At 39.2% G+C, this 7089-nt stretch overlaps 2 long non-coding RNA genes across 2 annotated transcripts; one reads left to right on the top strand and one right to left on the bottom strand.

Moving 5' to 3' along the window:
- Positions 1-767: 767 nt before the first annotated feature.
- Positions 768-3211, top strand: LOC123505664. The gene is made up of 2 exons (XR_006675227.1): positions 768-1220; positions 1426-3211. It is a non-coding gene; the product is annotated as an uncharacterized LOC123505664 (long non-coding RNA).
- Positions 3212-4261: 1050 nt separating this feature from the next.
- Positions 4262-6785, bottom strand: LOC123505689. Its single transcript, XR_006675236.1, has 3 exons — positions 6735-6785; positions 5021-5369; positions 4262-4740 (listed from the first exon to the last, which is right to left on the bottom strand). It is a non-coding gene; the product is annotated as an uncharacterized LOC123505689 (long non-coding RNA).
- Between the last annotated feature and the right edge of the window lie 304 nt (positions 6786-7089).

Here is a 7089-nt window from a genome sequence, read left to right as displayed (position 1 = left end):
CTAGCTTCGTTTTCTTCCACTTTTTTTTTTATCCTTTCTCTCAGTTTTATAAACTCTTTTTCTTGTTCTTCATTCATTCTCTTTCATTTCCATATTCTCCTTTATCAATTTATCTAGTTTATGTTCAATATTTAACCCATATTCTCCTTTATCAATTTATCTAGTTTATGTTCAATATTTAACACTCTTTTAAGTAGTGAAGTATTCGTCGTATTGAAGCCTTCGAATACACACGCGTGCGCTCGTGTGTGTGTGTGTACAATTTTGCATCGTCTGCAAATAGGCTCACATAACTGGACACCCCATCCACCATGTCATTTATGTAGACTGCGAACATTACTGGTGCCAACACTGATCCCTGTGGAACTCCACTCTCCACCAATCCCCATTCTGATGGTCTGTCCTTAATTATTGTTCTCATTTCTCTTCCTACCAAAAAGTCTTCCATCCATTTTAGTAAACTGCCATGCACTCCTCCTACCATTTCAAGTTTCCAGATCAGTCTCTGGTGTGGTACCTTATCAAAGGCCTTTTTTAAATCCAGATATATTCCATCAGCCCAACCATCTCTTTCCTGTATTACATCTATCACCCTCGAATAGTAACATATCAGGTTTGTCGTGCATGAACGCCCTTTCCTAAAACCAAATTGACACTCACAAAGTATGTCATTTTTCTCCAAGAAGTCTGTCCATCTAGTCTTCACCACCCTCTCACACATCTTAGCTACCACACTTGTAAGTGACACTGGTCTATAGTTTGTGTGTGTGTGTGTGTGTGTGTGTGTGTGCAGTGAAATAGTTCATGAAATTTTGTAATGAAGGAAATATGCAAGATGTACAGACTTTGTGTCTGTGAAAGATGAGTGTGATCAATCTGTGTGTTATTGATTTCTTTGTGGAGGCATCTCTGTTTGAGGAGGAAGGAAAGATGAGTGGCTGACTTGTATTTATTTGTTAGGCATTGGTGAGTGCAGTTTGTGTGTGTTTGTGAGTGGTGGTGCTTGTATGTGTAAGGAGGGATGAATGCCTGAGTTGCACGTGTTCCCTGGGTGTTGGTGAGTGCAGTAAGGGTTTGTGTTTCCCCGACAGGACGTGCTGCATTGGTGGAGTGACGTTGAGGAAGCCCTCTTTGTATCCCCGCCCAGCTCCTTATTGAACACATGAAGGTGCTCCAGAGTTTCAAGAAGGGAGTGGCACACACACTTTGCTGCACTCCAAGTAAGGCAAACAAGTTGTGAAGTAGTAGTTATTTTGACATTGTTGCAAATAGTGTAACTTTGCTTGGCTGGGTTTTGATATACCTTCCTGTACCATAAATGTGATTACAAGTGAACAGTTTTAATAATTTCAGATTGATAAGATGACATGAAGGTAAATGATTGCTAAACATTAACTTTTGTTGACTCCTTTCTTTTTGTTGCAGGCTTTTGGAGGTCCACCGGCACACTGCACACTGTTTTCATAAATGTGTGTGCAGAGTGCAAGACAGAGAGGGGCAAGGATGGAGGATGCATCAACATTCACAGCATCATACTTTCTTTTTTGCGGAAAGTAGTTCACACAGTTTTGACTGAAAGATTATGTCATCATTCATATTGACAGATTTCATGACTTAACATTGTGCATCAAATCACTTCATTACATGTCAGCGTATATTTAGCTACAAGGAGTAATTGTTTATGAAATTTGCAATGTATAAAATTGACTTATAAGAGATCTTGCATTATGAAGATTTGTTTAAAGGGCTTTCTTTATTAGCATGATCTAGTTGCATCATTCTTAACAGTCCACATTTTACAGACATGAACCATTGTCCATTGCACTTCCTGTAGGTGGAATTTCAGTTAACACTGCAAGTTGTGTGTGTGTGTAGCTTTGTGGCAAGTGTGCCAGTCATTCCTTGATGTCACTGTCTTTCATGTAGGGAAAAAATGTGTGTAATTAGGTCTACATACATTTTTGAATAAGAAGACTGTTTAGATAGTAAGCTTGTCACCTTTCTAGAGCTTTGCTGTCACTGTTCTGTGCAGGATTTCAGGGGCCATATTCTACAAACTGTCATAACTAATGACATGATCGCATTGAGACAAAATAGTGCATTTTAGACACAAGTCCCTCTATGACAGGCTCTAACCTTTAGACTTGTGCCAAGTGCCAAGACAGGGTTCACCTTTTTGTAGTGCTCCCAACTGCTGCCTTAAAACTCTTGTCAACATGGTGGGAAACTTGGCTGTATGTACCATAGTATGATTCCTGACAGTTTTTATTATTGATTAATGACAAATATTCTTAATGATGACTAACTAGTTTCCCCAAATTCAAACTAACTTTGCCCTGCATGGTCTGCATGTGTCATGTGTAATCTTCTCCTGTTTGTCATGTTTCTTTTGTTTGGATACAGTCTAACTATTCCCAAAGTAGTAATATATCAAAATTATTTAAATTGTAGAAAATCATGTCAAGGAGTTATTTCTTTATATATAAAGTTGACAAGTGATGAGCCCAAAGACCAACAGTGGGGTGACAGTCAGGCATTCAGGGAGACCTGAGGCCAACTGTGTAGAATGCGGCCTCAGTATGATGGATGGTCTGTGTTTTTATATTTGTGGTGACAATATAGTGTTACAAGGGACACCATGCTGTTTTGAGAGCAATGCCATTGTGAAATGCTTTAGAAACCATTTTACAAAGTTGATAGTTTCTCTTAGACCTTTCCAATAAAAATGGTCTCAAGATATTTTTATAACTAGTAGCTACTAACAAGACTTATGTAATGAAATGCTCTCAAAATACTATTATGTTCTTATATTCATTTTCTTGTTATATTAGACAAATATATATGGATGGCAAAGATAGGTGGAATATATGGATGGCAAAGATAGGTGGAATGAGGTAGACCTGTTCATACATGGACTGCTGGCATGTATGTGCAGGCCTCTTGGTCTGTATTGCAACTTTCGACGTTTTGTTTCTCTAATACTTTTGAAATAATTGTGTAAGTGGAAAATATTTCCAGAGTAATGAAGTACTTGAAAAAAATTTCTAATGTTGAATGTTGGATAAAGTTGAATGTTGGATAAATTATTGTAAGTCAAAGTTCTGCTATTCCTTTTCTAAGTTAAGTACTTGAAAAAAATGTCTTAAGTTGAATGTTGGATAAATTATTGTAAGTCAAAGTTCTGCTATTCCTTTTCTAAGTTGAAAATTTTTGTAGAGTTTTCACAGATTTTGCATAGAAATATGTTGATTGTAAAAGTTTATTCTTGTGTTTCTCGTGTTGATTATATAATATTCTCATGTTGATTGTAAAATTTATTCTAAGTTGAAAATTTTGGTAGAGTTTTCAGGTTTCTGTGCACAAAAATGTTTCTCGTGTTTGTAAAATTTTTTTCTGTCCACAAAAATGTTTCTTGTAAAAATTTTTTCTAAAATTTTTTTCTAAGTTGAAAATTTTTGGAGAGTTTTCATTTCTTTGCACAAAAATGTTCTTGTGTTGATTATATAATATTCTCATGTTGATTGTAAAAATTTATTCTAAGTTGAAAATTTTTGTAGAGTTTTCAGGTTTCTGTGCACAAAAATGTTGATTGTTGAATAAAAGTTTAGGAAGGGAGACTCTTCATTGTATTTTTAACCCAAATACACACGTGCGTTTTCTCCGGAGACTCTTCGGAGTATTTATGACTTAGCACAGTTTTTTGGGGCATTTTGGGGCAGGTTTTAGGGATTTTCAGTTTTTGGGGCATTTTTGGCCAGTTTTTAGGAATTTTTCTGGCCATTCTTGCATTTTTAGGAATTTTTTGGGCAGTTTTTAGAGTTTTCACTATCTTTTTAGGGCTAGCTTTTCAAGCAAACATTTTTTACTACCATTGTAATGGAACTGCTATTTATATTGTAATGGAATTTGGGTCAACTGAGATCTACAGGTTTTTTTTTTTTTTTTTAATATGTACATAGATTTTTCTTTAATTTCTACAATGATCTCACAGCTCTCACTTGAAAAGCTTTTGTGGGGCTAAATTGGTCAGGTAAAACTTCAATACGAGGTTAGGTAAGGCTCCAGGGTTGGATTAGGTGTGTTCATAAGTACTAAAAAAAGAATGATCAAGAAAAGTGTGTACATCAGTTCAAATCATGATTTATTATTAGTAGCAACACCAGCTATGTGGGTACATCACAGAACATGCAAGGAATAGCATTACACTTGTGTGGGTACATTCACATCACATCAGATAGAAGGGATAATAATATTACAAGAGTGATTAGCAACATGTATTGGTTTGATTAGATAAAGTAAGGAATAGTATTACACTTGTGGTGGATACATACACATCAGATAGAAGTGATACTATTACAAGAGTGATGGCAACATGTATTGGTTAGGTTAGATAAAGCGAGGTAGTTGTTCCCTCCAGCACCACGTTGTTAGGTTAGAGCTGGTGCCAGGCAGGGTCCAGTTCCTCCGTGGAAGATGCAGCGAGAACCTGAGTCCTCCAGTGATAGAGGAGCCAGTTTCCTGCCGCAGGTTGTTACGACACGCTGGTTTGGATAATGCGAGGTAGTCGTTCTTCCCTCCAGCACCACGTTGTCAGGTTAGAGCTGGTGCCAGGCAGGGTCCAGTTCCTCCGTGGAAGATGCAGCGAGAATCTGAGTCCTCCAGTGATAGAGGAGCCAGTTTCCTGCCGCAGGTTACGACACGATGCCGATGGTTTGGTTCTCCCTTAAGTAGTGGCAGGACCTGTAAAATGTAATTATGCTTTTACACTAATCATGAACAACCTTGTCCTCAACTGTAGGACAAGTGTGGGGTGGTGTGGTGTGATGTGCCCTGTTAAATGTTTAGTGCCTGCCATTTATCCACCACCGAACACACATGGAACACTAATTTGTAATAATTATCTCAACCTCACTTTCTTTAAATCCCCGCATTCCTTATTCTGTGACGATTACAAACCTTACAAGTTTTGCTTCCATCACCCTCGTTACATTACCTTTAACACCTATTCATGGTAACTTACGCCTCCAATGAAGGAGTTAAAACGGCCTGTGCCGGACCACACGCCTCCGCGGCGTGCGTCCTCTTCTGAAGAGGACGGACGACCTGGAGATGGACTGCTATCACATGGACACGGATGAGGATACCGAGGCTTCTCAGACGCTTGGGCGCGTACAGATCTCTAGACAACCGGTGTGGCTAAGGAGTTCCTCGGGTGGAACCGATGTGATTCTACCAAGTTGGAAGTGCGCAGATGTAGGGACGTCGGTGCCAGACATGCGCCGAGACGTGTTCCATCTCTTGCACGAAGCCCCGAGACTTGTTTGTCCCATGTTTAGGGGGCGGCCGGTATGACTTCGTTGTTGTATACACTGCTGCAACAAAGTTATCAGTTATAAATCAGCCTTAAAGAAATATCCTTCACCTGCTGTGTTAAGGTCATTCTTCATGACAAATCTAAAGCTTTCTGACACACGGATAAATGGAACAGTATAATAATCGAATGACCCGAGACTAAATTAAATGCAACTGCGTATATTACTAAAAGGACTAAACATTTGCACCACAACACGCCGAAACTTAATACTTTATTGTTCCTGCACTTACTGCACCAGATCGTGACACTCATGGATATCCCACTAACCCAAAACCCTACCTGGTGTTACCCAACCTGGTGCACGGACTCCCAACCACCTCTATTTACCCGAGGATCAAATTCACCTCAAACCACCTGTTCGGCACTAGGCGTTTCCTCCCTACACTTTCCTCTGGTGAAAATCCATATGCGAGCCGGTTTTTTGCCATATTCTTACTATCACAATCTTACAATAACACTAATGTAACATACCTGGTGAAAGGACGGATTACGGCCTGGGTAAGCTCTGAATGTAAAGGTAGCTTAGTAATCGCAGACTGCAAATCTCACTGATATTCAGGCTCACTCCACCTCGAGTAGGAATGAAGCTGTTACGTGGCGGCGATACACAAGTCACGCGTTCGAAACTGATAACGAATCAAAGTGTAAAGTCTAAAACGCTTCAGGTAGCATTATCTACCGTTTGGATCAAATACCACACACCGTACTATATGGTAAACTACGGACATTTATGTACAAACCAAATCTTACACCATGAGACAAGAGGAAAATATTGGAAACCAACGAAATAATCCGACAACTATAAAGGTTCGTGGAGCTTTGCCTATATCTGCGCCACCGCTCGGTGAGGAGAGGTCGAGATACACTAATGACACGGTATGAGCCACTCGAACCACCCTGCAGCCAAGCTAACAATAAACACCCCCCTGTCGTGACACGGCTTCACCAAGGAGTTGCGAGTTCAACTAAGATGTTACGAGGCGCTTTCCTTTAATACAACAACGCGTTACTTAAATACTGAATTAACTTCCAATACTGATTAACCGTTACGAAACCGCAAACTGATCTTAAATACACTATAAACAAATAGTTCCACGAAATGTCAGGCAACACTTCCTATCCTCAAACAGCACGGAACTTTAAAATACTCCTGTTCATGAGAAACAGGTATAGGTCCTTCACTACACGCGCACGCACGCACACACACACACACACACACACACACACACACACACACACCAACGTCACCACCTCTATACCGTGTCTAACATACCTTCCCGGCTTATAACAACAACGCCACAAGCAACACCAGACCAACACACAAACTATGACCAAACTGGTGACAGGACACTGGACTTACACACTTCTTGGCGCACACACGTCTTATCTGCACAGCGTCTACAGGAAATCGTTCTCTTGTGCCTCGTTGCTTTCCGCTTCACCTCCTCCTTCCCCTCCTCCCCCCTCGCTTGTTAGCAATAAAGATACTTAATAACTAATTAACTAGTCCCGGTGAGCATCGTTCTATATAAGCATTGTTATTATCATTATTATCATTATCATTATTATTATTGTTATTATTATTATCATAGTTATTGTTATTGTTATTATTATCGTTTATCATTATGACATTATCATTATTAACATGATTATCACTACTGCTATTGTTATTATTGATATTATTATTATTATCATTATTATTATTATTATTATTA

This window comes from Portunus trituberculatus, chromosome 18, assembly GCF_017591435.1.
Source record: "Portunus trituberculatus isolate SZX2019 chromosome 18, ASM1759143v1, whole genome shotgun sequence".
In the NCBI taxonomy this organism is placed as follows: Eukaryota; Metazoa; Arthropoda; class Malacostraca; order Decapoda; family Portunidae; genus Portunus; species Portunus trituberculatus.
Note: the sequence above shows the minus strand (reverse complement) of the source record. Positions and strands in the feature narration are given on the sequence as shown.